This window comes from Anoplolepis gracilipes, chromosome 4, assembly GCF_047496725.1.
Source record: "Anoplolepis gracilipes chromosome 4, ASM4749672v1, whole genome shotgun sequence".
NCBI lineage: Eukaryota > Metazoa > Arthropoda > Insecta > Hymenoptera > Formicidae > Anoplolepis > Anoplolepis gracilipes.
Genome location: NC_132973.1, coordinates 7,565,092 through 7,579,864, shown reverse-complemented (window position 1 = coordinate 7,579,864; position 14,773 = coordinate 7,565,092). Strand labels below are relative to the sequence as shown.

General features: G+C 31.5%; 1 protein-coding gene across 3 annotated transcripts in view; it reads left to right on the top strand.

The window, feature by feature from the left end:
* The window catches only part of Sarm (sterile alpha and armadillo motif), a 104,844-nt gene that overhangs the window by 56,492 nt on the left and 33,579 nt on the right, over nucleotides 1-14,773 (top strand). The window lies entirely within an intron of this gene.

Below are 14,773 nucleotides of genomic sequence, written 5' to 3'. Positions count from 1 at the left end.
AACTTATGTAATGGCGATCAACCGAGTCGCTCTCTGTTAGTTTATTAAACTCCTCGCAGCTGCGAAAACGAGACTTCTTTTTTCTGTCAACTCAAACGTCACTAGGAATTACAGGCGTTTTATTTATCGCAAAATGAAAACATCAATTACATACTTCTTATATTGATAAAAAACAACTTCTTCCTTGTATGCTATGTGCAAAAACAATTTTGCGCGATTCGAAACTGGTATCTTTGTACGATTCTCATAAAACTTGACAAAACTGGAGAATATGTATTTTATTCAGAATGTATTTTACATATGTAATAGAACGAATTCATTGGATTTTTAAGATAAGTCATATGTAAATTAATTTAGATACACAAATTAAAAAATAAAATAAAAGGTCAATTTTTATTAAGTATTTATTTTCTCAACATTTTTTCAGCATAATTTATAGATCATTTTTTAATATTTTAATATTTATATTTATTGAAAAAATGTTATTCATATTTTATTCATGTATTCTCTAATATTTTTATTATCAATACATTATGTATAAATATTTTACTATCCATAATTTGTTGAGAATTTAGTTCACAGAATATATCAATTATACGATTCAGATATTTTCTATGACTATCAATTTGTCGATGCTGTTTGCCTTGACTTATCACAATTATAAAAGATGCTTCATATACATATTCCTAGCTATAAATCCGTATTAATATTACTTTCATGAGAAGACAGTTGAAATTCATGTATACTGATGAAATCACGACATGTATCTTCAAGTATGCAATATAGTTTTCTCGCGGACTCTGGTAATTTCGCGCTGTAACACTCGCTCTGCAACGTTGTATTTAGGTCTCGTTATATTTAGAGTGATTTCCTCGTAGTAGAAAAGCATTTGTCTCATTTCGTTCGGCTTCATTAGTCTCTTTTTCATGCTCCATTATTTTTTATTCGGTTTTATTGTAATCAATTAACGTCGTTAATTAATAACAATTTCACGTACATCAACAATTGTTGTTATTGAAATGACGATCAAATATTAAGGAAATTTGTAATACATATGCATGTGTGTGATACTTTTAATATAAAGCATAATATATATAGAGAAAGATTTTTTAATCTTCTACTATATTACACAAAAAAATATTAATATCTTGCAACATTTCTTTTAACTTAAAGATGTAACATTTATGAATAAGAGACTTCTTGTTTCTTAATCTTGTCTGTAAGATTATTTTATATGGAAAAGAGTTGGTTTCAGAGTATAAAGTATATAAAAAAAAAAATAGCTTTTCTCTTAATATATAATATATATATATAAAATTTCAAAAATGTATAAAAAAATGTTATACTAAAAAGTCCGTTTAGAATTGTTTAAAGACACGACTAGGAATTTTTTTGACGGATAATTAGAAAGCGACATGGGACACGTGGAGTTTCATTGTCGAATTGAATAATAGGATAGTTCGTGGCACGAGCGGCGATCACTCTCATTAAGCAAATGCCCCATGGCCGTTGGGTTGACATTAATATCAATGTAACGTATGCAAGAGAGGAAGAGAGAGCAAGGAAGGATGCTGAGATGCTCGTGGCGGTATTTCGCTCTTGCATGCACGCGAAGCGAGACCTCGAATTAGGAAAGCTGCCGTCGCAGCTCGTGTCCGAAATAGCCCGAAGGAAGTCGAGAATTTTTGTAGGCCGTGACCGCTTCCTCCCGAGGCTTACATTAATCACCCTTTTTCAGCCTGTCATACTAGTTCCCAATCACTCATAATTTAAATCCTGGGGGCGATAGTACGAATACTCTCTATAGGTCTGTATTTATTTTCAACTTATTCCTTTTTCCTCCCTTTATGATAAAAATATATTTTTATCCTGAACACTTCATATATAAAAAAATCCATGTAACTAAAAAATATTTATGTAATTTAAAATTTTATATAATTTGATTTCAAATTTTACATGATTTTTTTTCTTTAAATTTATATATAATTTAAAATTTTTCACAAAGTTGAAGGTTCAGTTAATTTAAAAATTATCTAGTTATCATATTTATATTTATTTATCTGTGTAGGGTTGTAAAAAAAAAGTTAATAGAGTGAATTAAAAAATACTAAATAAAAATTGTATCCAATACTTTGAATTTGCACAATTTATACGATTTGCCGAATATTCTGTCATCTAAACAATTACTATTCTAAATATTTTTTTTTTTTTTTTTTTTTTCACAATTGGAATAAATTCAACTCCTGCTTCGGTTTCATTCGGTTATTGAATTCGATGAACCGGATCAACTTTTTCTTATCCAGTCTGGAGAAAGAACAGAGCATTCTCGAGGATGCGCGAAGGAGCACCGTAAAAGTGACTCCGGTATAAGAGAGGCATAAAAGATTCATTTTGCTGAAGAGGTGACCCCGCCGACCCGGCATCCGCTCTCCGTAGGCGGCACTCTCGGATCTTTTCTCTTTGCACCCTCTCTCTTTCATTCTCTGATTCTCTTCGTTCTCTGTCTTTGTCCAGAAGCGTTAACTAGAGTCACGCATTTGCGAAAATATTTTAATACTATTAAAGTATTGGAATATATGTATAATATCCAATTATACAAATTTTGTTTTGAAATTAAATTATGTTGAATCAAGTAAACTTTTCTTTCGCCCTTTTAATTATTTATACAAAAGAATGTGAAGTGAAATTTATTGTAATCCAGATAAACTTTACAATCGGTGCCTTTAAATTCTTTTTCCATTTTTTTTTTTATTATTCTGTCTTATTTATGCGAGAGTTTTTTCCTTCATCCTGTATCCTCGAAGTGAGCACATGTAAAACAAGAAATTGACGGAGGTAGTAATCTCATTGAGACAATCAAGCAGTTGGTCATTAAGTATAATTCGCGTTAAATTGCCGAGAGTTGGGAGACGAAGTGCTATTTTTTATACGTCTTGAAAGAAACATATATACATTTTTTCTCTTGATCATCTCTTTCTGGTCGAAGATCAATAATATGATGAGTTCCCTGTAACTAGCACAAAATTTATTCAAAAACCTTCGAAATTATTTACGAAAAAAATTATTTAGCCTATAATTTTCTTTCCCTTGCCTCTTGTGATTATATAATATATTTAATGTACATAGATTATAATGGAAATTGCAAAAGCGGAAATCAATCAATTGTTCATTGGACAACTACAATGCGAGCTGACCTTTCTAAGTGATTTCGATAAAAGTATGACGGAAATATCATGTTGCAGGCAGTCACTCTTTATTTCTTATTACTTTATTTGTCATCCGCAAGGATATACTGATAATGCATTGAAAATATTTCCGGGAATTTTAATTGCTTCTTATAAAGTCGAATAAGCTTCCGTGTATCGAATCGGAAGCCGGATGCGTTTAATTTGTGCCTGTAATATGAAATGATGATCTAGAGATCAATTTATCTGACACACCATCTTCACATTTAAAGATTATTATAGTGCAGTTGTTGCATTCCAGATTGATTTAAAGTGATAAGTCTACATAAACTTATGATTGTCGTCGCTTGAAAGCATATAAATAATTTAAATTAAAGCATTAAGATAATAATTCAAGAAACTTTCAAAAACTTTATTTAGAAATATATATTATTTCAGAAGTATACCAAACCATAACTTTCTAAAATGCGCCATAAATAATCTGGAGAAAACGAAAATATTATTAGAAAACTGAAATCTTTCCAATTTATATGGAGGGAAGCAAGAATGATTGATAGAACATAGATAGCGTTCCAATTGTAAGATAGTATGCATTCTTGGTTTTCATTAACATTTACATAAACGCTTACGTTTACATAAATATAATATTTTAAAATTATTCAATCGTTGGCATTTAATTTGATTTTTATAAAAATGATAGAGAGAATTATCAAGCAATTTATTAATATACTTAATATCCAAGCTGGACAAGCAAAGTTAATCTTGTAGCGATAAAATCTATAATTATTACAAATATACTATTTTAATATGTATAATAATTATACATTATAAAAAAATAGTGAATATCTACACTCGTCAAAATATTCTTTTTTTTTAACTCACTTTTATGTAAAATGTAAATTTTAGAATCTGTTTTAAAAAAACTTTGCATCGCTGAAAAAAAATTAGTATTTTGTAAATCAATTATTAATTTTGCTACAGAGAAACGAGTTCGCCTCATTTGTGCGTGTATATGTTTACATGACTGCTCACATATATCGGATAGGTGTCGTCTCGTGATATGATGTAAATCTGGCTGGCTAACCGACTGGTTGTCGTTGAGGCATCGAATATCGCCTTAACGACATGTAGGCTAGCTATCGAATCGTATTTCTGTTGTCGTAGAAATGTCACGCAAATCGTGTGCAACATGACACGTGCGCGTCTCTATAGCTCCGATGAGAAAATGTCATTCCTGAATCATCGGTTTTAGAAAAAAAAAAAGAAAATATTATCGGTTATACTTAATAATATACGTTTAATATTTTATAAATATTATATATATATATATATATATATATATATATATATATATAGGTGTATGTGTATATATATATATATATATATATATATATATACATGTATAAATAATAAATAAAGATAGTAAATGGATTTTTTCAAAACAGAAAAATCAAGATCGATTTGTCATTGACGTAAGCGCAACGGGTGGTCGACGTTATTTATCGGAATTAATCTCGCATATAATTTCTTGAATTTTACATTTTCCATTTAAATTTCAACATCAAAATAAAAATATTATTTTTCTTTAATTATAATAATTAAAATTTCAAATTTTTGTAATTTATGTACTTCTTGTTTATTAATCTTATCAACGTGAAACATCTTAATATAATTTAGTATATGTTTATTCTTTTGCTTAAAAAGAAAAAATTAAATTATTACATTTTAATTTCTCTGATAAGTGTAATTTATTATAAGCTATAGCGGTTTACGAAGTTAAATCCGCTTAAACTTATGAATCTACTTGCGCTGCATCAAGAATGTTTCGTGTAAATCCGGACTTAATTGCGCGTAAAAATATTATGGAAGTTATTCTTAATTAATTAGACTCGTGCTGCGCGTGGGTACATATTTATCCGGTATTCTTTCTACGGATGTGATTACAAAATTCTTTCTATAGGAAAGCCCGTATTAAAACGCATCCCGTTAGCGTTGCAGTTGGCACTCGGATCATTTAACATTATGAGAATTGCACGTGTAATAACGGAATGCGGTCGATTCGCCGCAGCGTTTCGAGGCAGAGAATTTCTCAGAGAAGGAATTTAGGCATCACCATCTTGCCGACGTTTTCGCGTATTTATTTTTGGACGTAATAATATTGACGCACGTTAAAACCACCGCGAGATTTTAGAACAGCTTTTCAAGGACGCTTTTTGTCCCATTTTACATTTTTTTGTAATTAAGCTTATTCTTATATTCAGGATTTTTTTTTTTTATAAGAAAAATGTTTTTTTTTATGATTTATTTTAATCAATTAAAGTAAAGTGAAAATTTATTATAACGCATTTAAGATTTATGAAAATAAGATTTGAAAAAATGTTGATCAAATTAAGTAACATTAATTCAATAATTATAAAATTATATTAATTAATATAATGTAAAAATAAATATTTATAAAAGAAAGATAATGATTAAAATTTTATTAATTTAAATATAGATTTTTTTTACTACTTTTTTAATGAGATTTGATAATAGCCTCTAAGTGCGTATTTAGTCACGTATTTAATTGTAGATTGCAAAAAGTTTATCGCATGCTATTTCGAAGGAACTTCTTTCATCACCCAATTTATTATACCTGCAATAATCACCGATGTTAACTGTAGAATGACAGTAAAAGACAAGTCGGATGAAAAAGTAATTGACTTGTGTCCTTGCGGACGAAGGAATCATATGTATAGCGGCGCATTTATCTCGTATTTTGTAAGGACTAACGATCCTGTAAGTGCTTTGCATATTAAATCAGCGTTCTAATGTACTGGCATAACTCGTTTCGTATAAACTTCTTTCTCGCGACAATATTAATCGATCTTCATCGTTTCTACTATCAATTCTAAGCTATCAATTTTTCGATACTTATAATGATTTTTTTAATTACTTAATGAGATATTTTGATAAAAATAGAAAATACATTTAATTGTGATTTGCTATAACAAATCAAATTATACTTTACAATCATCGTTTAAGAAAAAAAATAGTAATTCATAAAATTTTGATTTACATATAGATTGCTTCGAAAGAAGATATATTTATTTTTTAATTTCTTTTCGTAAAGATAGATTTAAATTATTAATTTTAATTTTTAAATAAAAGTTTGTAATTTTTTTTTTAATTTTACTACATCCATATTATTTAGTTATGGTGGAAATAAAAATTATAATTTTCATATTTTTTCACAATATCGATTATAACTTTAAATACTGTTGTTTAACGGTAAACAGATATTAGACGATGCTGCGAATCACGTCGACGAGTTTATGTATCAGGTTTCTTGTTGCATGTGCGTCACGAGTGCGGCAGCAAGTTCCTGACGTAACCGGGCACGTTCGTGCGGTCGTTTACATCGTGGACAATTTACAGGATCTAATTTCTCAGTGGTCTTCCCTTCGTCCTCTTCCTGTACCTTCTTTGCTGCATATTTTTATCGACGCACCTCGAAACTCGCAGGTTGATAATCCACCTCGCATGGCGCCGTCGCTGATTAGCGACGCCCACGCACTTTCCTCTCGTCCTCGTCTCTTTGTTCTCATCCGTGTCCCGCTTTTTTTTTTTTTTTTTGCTATCCGGTAAATATGCACGAGCTGTTTGGCAAATGACGATACAACCGTTATTCCAGCGCGTTTGTTATTCGCAATTAAAGAAACAAGCCGAATAACGAGTGCCGCCTCGTCGAAGCATAATTCTTTTTAAATACAACCGATAATCTCTTTTTTTGCACTAAGCTGGAATTTAGATAAAGAGTGTCGCGATATGAAGAGAGATTGGTGAATATAAAATTTTAAATATACTTAAAAAAATTAAATTTACACACACATAAATATAATAAAAATTTCTAGATTTTATATATCTTTAATATGATTTTTTTGAAACATATACGTAAAACATATAGATAATTATGATATATGTATTATTTTTGTATTAAAAATTGGTTGCTTTAATAATACGTTAAACTTTTAGATAGATATATTTCATGTACACACATATCAGATGTATTATTTCCACTGACAATAAGTTGATTCTATCATAAATAAATTTCGGCTCGCTGATCGTCTATCGCTATAATTTAGTCTGCGGATAAAAAAGTAGAGAAAGAATGCTTTCCATCGATATAATCCGTTTAATTTCTGATCGTCGCGTGACGTCCGCAGAGGGCACACGGTGGGCGTAGAAACATCGGGGACTCATGATTAAAAGGGGTCCGATGTATCTCGTCTCGCCTATTCATATTGTAATTCGTCGCGCGACTAAAAAAGTATCGTTTTTTTTTCCTCTGTTTCAGGTGAGTGCTTCTTTAATTTCCATCTGAATCGTCGGTAGACTGGATCTCCGCCGTTTTTTACCGGAGAGTCCTTTGTGACGCGACGAGTCCTGTCGTCTGGGTTTCTACAAATGCATATTTTTTTGTTTTGCGATCAACTGGTTCGCTGATTCGCGCCGATTATGGGCCGATTTTTCGCGTCGGCGTGAATGACTCTCCAAAGGATCTCTTCGAGTCAGATAATCTGCGGAAAGAGCGTGAATAATTTCTCCCAAAAAAAGAATTGATAGAAAAAGAGAATTTATATATTTCCTTGTTGCCTTGTTTCCGAAGTTTGCAGGAAGCGTGAAAAGTTTTGTTTTATGTGATAATATGTAATAATAATCAAAGCTTAGTACGCCAATTGATATTTAATATCGTCTCAATTCATTATATTAATTGTTTGAACGTAGATATGATTTTTATGCGATTTTATCCAGTGTTGTTGTGTTATATTTATATGCGAAAGTCAATGGACTATCCCTCGCCAAGTTGTCTGGTCATCGTAACGGTGTAGCGATCCATAGTACTGTCATGTACGCACAATGTAACGACACGCAAGACAAGACGGGCATTCCACTTTCGCAAAGTCGTTGCGATGAGTCATCATGCGTTCCGCATGCATCCGCGCCCTTTCGCGACGAGTACACTCGATGAGTACATTTCTCGCGTTTAACGTGAATTTCTAGAGTATTTTTTTGCATTTATTGAATCAAAATAACTTCTACCTCATTATTTTCATCATTATTTTCATATACTTAATTTCGAATGTAAATTCATACGTAATTAAAAATTATTCTGAATTTAAGAAGGCTATGTTTGGAAAGTAATGTTCCAATTGTCCCAGGTGTATTCCAATTACATAATATATATCATAGGAAATAAAGATATAAAAAAATAGATACATGAAGTAACGAAGTAATATATGTAACATAAATATTCACAAAGAGCAGGAGCGAGCCTTGTTTTCCAATATCGATCATTTGTCGCGAGTACGCATCGTCGTACGCAACACGCGAGTAGATACGCACAGATATGCAATTCAGCCTCGAGTTACTGATCTAGAGGTGAGAGGTTGAGGGGAAGAGATCCGAGACTTCCCTCTCTCTCTCTCTCTCTCTCTCTATCTCTCTGTTACAGGGCTTAACCGTGCTCGCGAGGCTGGAATTCCTTCATGACTCATCGGCATTCGCCGCCGAGGTTGCCCTGGCCCCCGACTAACTGGGAACCCGCGTACCCCGCGTCGTGTCGTGTTGTCTCGTTCGCTGTGTTTCCATGCACGCTCACGAATGGCGTGAGTCATCGCGGCCAAATTTCTGCCCCTTCGATATTATCGTTGCAAAAAAATTTTTTGGAAACCGCGATACATCAAGATCGTCACGAAAGCTGCCTTCTCGCACGCGACGTGAAAAACGGTCTTCGTTATCGTTTTATCGTCTTTTAATCTCTTTGACGGATTACATATATTTAGTGGTTAAAAAGTTTTTTCTTACATTAATATAAATTTGGCAGTATTTCTCTGAAAGGTTATCAATCCAATTATTATTAAAAAAAAATTATTAGCTATTCTCATTTTAAATAATATATTTAGGATATTTTCAGAATATTTTAGATATTTTTAAGATGTATATACATTTTTGCAGAATATTGTTTAGAATAGAAAATTTTAAAATAGATTTAAAATAGATAATTTTTATATTTTTTTAACAGCGAGAAAGGGAGGGGGGAGACTTATAAGAAGAGATAATTAGATTTTGTCTTACAAGAGTAAGATATATTCCAGGATATATTATTCTAGAATATTCTTGAAATAATATTTTGAATATTTTTACATGTACATATTTTTACACATAAAATATTTCCAAGATTTTTTACATACGTATATACATGTGTTTCAAATTTAAAATATCTGCAAAATAATGTCTGGAGAATGCGTTTATCTTCTTGTTAATTACGAATACGCCTGGCGAGTATATTCCTCTTTCCTCTGTAAGCTGACGACCGAGGTGATTGACCTTTTCCCCGAGTTTAAAGCAGAAGGATGTCAAATGACCGCACGCATTGCGTGTTCTTGATAACACACAATACGATATAGGCGCACGCTTCTCTCGGTATCGTAACTGGCGACCTTGAACTTCCTGCTCGAATGATTCACGAGTCTTTCATTCATCCTCTCGTTCATTCAAGTCTGCCCCGATCGTCCCGAACAGTTTAACGCAAGGGATGTACATTAAAATACGTTAACTTGTCTGTTTCATTTTCAATGGATGTCAGTCTTTAAAAATTAATATAAAGATCTCGCGACGCTATTCTCTTGCGAAAAATCTGTCTTACAAATGTACAAAAAATTTAAAAAAAGATTTGTCTCAAGGCTTTCTAAAGAATTTTTACGAAGAAATTGCAAAGAATTTGAGAAGAATTGGTCGATAATTAAAATTATTGATTTGTCTGAATTTTAGTATATGTATATTTGAAAATCGGTTTTTTTTATAATTGTGAATAATATAAATTGATTTCTGGTTTTAGTTAGCAGTGACTTTTTATAGTCTCTTAAATTAAATTTAGAATTTAATTAAGAAGTTAAATTATATAATTAAGTGTAAGAATGATTTGCATATTTAACTGCATCATTAATACTTTGATTTGAAATTTTCTCTTTTTCTCTCTCTCTCTTATTAGTTTTCGGGATATTAATAAAGAGGTTTATATCACATTTATATATTCAGAAAAATACTGTAAATCTCTGTGATTCATATAACATATGCACGTACACATACAGAGATGATTCTGACTGGATTGATTCTGCGATTAGTTGATCGATAAATATATAATTAACGGATGATTTCGCCACAGCTATGACATAATGCGTATTTTCAGCATATTTGCATAGTCGCGATTGCGATGAATTTTTCACATGACAGATAACACAGAAGGAGAGAGGGAAATAGAAAAAGAGAGACGCCTATCAAGATGAATCACTCATCTCTCCTCTTAGAGCTGCCTCCTCAAGTATGCAAAGATATCTCGGAGGTACACGCATTGTGTGACTCATCGACCTGACAACTCGTACGGTTACCTGTACGCAAGTACAAACCTGTATACTTGTATATTTGATCTACTTATTTGAAAAACAAATTTAGTAAACGAGAAAGAACATATTTCACGAAATTACGATGATTTTACAAATAATAATAAAATAAAATAGGCTTGAGAATATCTCCAATCTTTGATATACATATAATTTTATTTGCTCTGGTTTTCAAAATAATAAGTTTAAACATAATAATGTTATAAACATTTAAAAGAAATTACCAATAAATAATATCCAATATCTTTCTCTAAACTGAATTAATGCCTGACATTTGAGATATCTGTATAATTGAGACATCGTGCAAATGAATCTTATAAATATTTGAGATAAATATACGATGCATTATCGCGCGAAAATGTAAGACCGGTAACGATAGTAACTAAGTTGCTCAATGTGTGACGAGGTAATTAATAAGAAATGTGAGGAATGACTCACTCATTCTCTCTCTCACCCGCGCCTTGCAACTCGCCCGCTTCACACGAAGACGGATCATCTTTTTCCGCGAAAGAGCCACGATCCCAGCCGTAAATAGCGACACGAATGAAAATATTATTCCCCTTCTCATGCTCGCGCGTCTGCCTTATCGTCGCCTCGCAGAAAACCACGTACACAAGTACCTTCTGATAAGAAACTGTGAATCATAGCAAGCCTCGAGATAGAGTTACGCGTGTGACCGGTTATTATGAGACTCGTTATGTATCATTACGTCGTGTTACTTACGCTATACATAACTCGATTAAAAGAAATGTGTCCAGAAATAACCAGAAAAATAAGAGAGAAATAAAAATATTATTATAATATATTATTTACGTTACTCCAATGAATGTTGCGTCATTTATTTTCGTGATGCGTTGGGTTCATCGAGCGCCCAAGTTCAGTTGCAAAGCGCGTGTCAACTGACCGGTCGATTGAAGTGCATCTCGATTTAGACACAACACGTCGAGGAGTAACGAGTGCAACCGCGAGAAAATTGATGCGCTTTTAAATCTACACAGATCTACACGCATATGACGATTAAATTAAATTTTTGCGGGAGTTCCCGCAAATACCTCCGAAGCACGTTCAACGCGCCGATATATTGCGTTCTTATTCTTTTTTTTTTTTTTTTTTTTTTTAAGTACACTGTTCTGTAAATCGAGAACTGCAAATAATAATAACTAAATAACTGTCAATAATTTATATATATATATATATATATATATATATATATATATATATTATTTATTATGTAAATTATATTTAATTTATATAATTTAATTTATTATATAATTTCACTCTTTATTACTTCTTCTATTACATACATTTATTAATTATTATTTGCACATTATATACTATTTATATAATATTACTACGTCAAAGAGTAGTATTGTGCGATCATATACATTTGCGAAAAAGAGAAAATATATTTTCACGAGCACGATGTAACTGCGGAAGAGATGGGAGGAGATCCACGTCAGCTGATGCGATGCATCGAAGATAGTTATCCGAGAATGAAAATTCTCGAGAGTAAATGCCTCGTGCGTGGCAACTAAAAGAAAAGCAAGTATATCTTCTTGAATTCCCTAGAGTTATGTCCGGCATAGAGTTCTAATAAAGCAAGTCTATCTGTCTGCTTGGGCGATTTTTAGAGAAAGTTTAACACACCGGATGTTAAGCGAACTATTCGTACCAATTATTCGAGGAAGCAGCTACATACTTGGATGTATCTCTTTCTAATTTTTTCTTGGGGTTTTTTATCTTCGACTCGTTCCACTTACGAATATTTATACCATTTTTTGACTTCATACGCAAAATTAATTTGACAGTTCTTTTCTGACAATTTATAATTATTTATAATTATTTCTATTACTTCTATTACTTCTATTATTATATCAATATTTTATAATCTACTATATAAGCAACAAATTTATTTATTTACAAAAAAGCTTACAAGTTTATAACAAATTATATTTAATATATATACATATTTTAATCTGTCAATTATTCTTCAAATTGCAAAGAGACATTGATGGTGCACAGATATTTAGTTGCTGATATCGATATGAGAGATTTAAAGTGTAACTACATAAGTCAATATTTCCGGAAATGACTAATGTTCAAATTCATCTTTATAGATGAGTCAATTCTATTTTTGAGGAACTCAATTTCCCGTTTGTATGTTAGTGACACTAAGATTTGTTCGTTACGTTTTGGTCGAAATAAGAAATTGCTTCCTGGTAGACGGCAATATCTCATTGAGTAAACGACTTATTATGACTTTCTAAAGATTGTTCTTCAACAAGAATCATGATATCATTGACTTTCAAAAATGAGTCATTAAAATCAATCGTGATGGTCGACATAACAAATATGACACATATCGTTCTTTTCAAGTCCAAGTTCAGAATTTTGACTTTTCTGAAATATCAATGACTTTGGGAACAAGTTGAAACTTTCTCTCTCTCTCTCTCTCTCTCTCTCTCTCTCTCTCTCTCTCTCTCTCTCTCTCTCTCTCTCTCTCGTATACATACAGTACAATTTTTTTATAAATATTTATCATATAAATTATAATTTATTATATAAATAATAAAAAAATAATATCTATTTTATAGAGGTTTAATGTTAATTTTTATTATATTATATTATTTTATTATAACACGCAGGTTACATAATAAAATATATATCTCATAGATTTCATATATTGTGATACTTTTTGACTTGATTGAATTAATTAACAATATGAAATTGATATAAATAAAAGATAAATAAAAATATTAATATATATTTAATCTGTGATAAACATTTAATATATTATATTTTAAATATTTCGGAAACAATCTTTTTCTTGATCAAATTTGAAGTCTTTTAGTTAAAAGAAGTAATAATTTTAGACATTTTAAATGGACACAAACGTGTTCTGCTAAAGATAAGAAATATTTAAAAGTATTTAAAAATTTTATTTTTACGAGGAATTTTTGAATTTATGATTAAACGCGCGCTCGTGAGAATGATCGAACTAGAAGTTGCATCATCGATGATGCTTTTCTCATTGATGATCCTGCTTTTGTTTGTCCAATTCAACAGCACGTGGTAGTACGATCTTACATCATCAGTTGAATGAATGGGCCAGTGGCTGCTCGCGACTGCGCGTAGCAGTTAACTTGGCTAATGAGAGGAAACGATCGCGCGGATGTGCCGATATTAACGCTTTATATAGCGTGCGTTGATTACGTGTTGCTTTCGATTCGACATGGATCGATTACGTCGACAACATAAATGAGTAAAGGAATAACACATTAATCCGGCTCGCGATTCCAGGTATCCGGGAATAAAACATGATTAATAAACAGGCGCCGTTCGTATTTATGACATTGCCATATCGGGAATTATGCAAGAATCGTGTTTGAATTCTCGATAAAATTGAATATGAAATTGTAAAATGCGATTTGTGTATGTATATCAGAAAAATATATAACAATATAAATGTGAATTAATAAAGATGTAATAAAGTAAATTAAAAGACTAAAAATCATACTATAACTATAAGTATAAAAATAGTAAACATATAAAATTGAGGAAACTATATCTCAATTTTGTTATAAAAAATTGTAAGATAAAATTTATATAAAAAATTATATAAAAAATGTAAGTTATTAAGAAAAAAAACGAGTTAAAAAATGCTTTTGTTGAATAGAATAATTTTTCATGAATGCAATCTCTCTCTCTCTCTCTCTCTCTCTCTTTCTCGATGACATTGCATATAAAAATATTTTCAAATAAAAGGAAGTCCTACTTTCGAAAGCTCTTTATTGGACCGCAAATCCGAGAGGCGTTGTTCGGGAAACTTCTTCGACGAAGCGGTCGCACATTTGCCCGTATTTACACACTGAATACCTTTACGGAGAACATCGTCATTCTCTTCCTCTCTTCCACTCTTCAGCTACACGCGGTGAATCATTCGCGCACGTACGATTCTCAGAAGAATGCTGCCTATTACGTGTACCGCTGTTGCGACGGCCCCTCCATTCAGAATGGCAGATTCAGGCAAATTTACAGTCCATCAAAATGCAAATTCAATTGAAAGATTAACTGCAATAGTAGTACGGTCACGATTACATCATCACCGAAAGAATGGACCAACAATTACTCATCCTAATAGCTCCG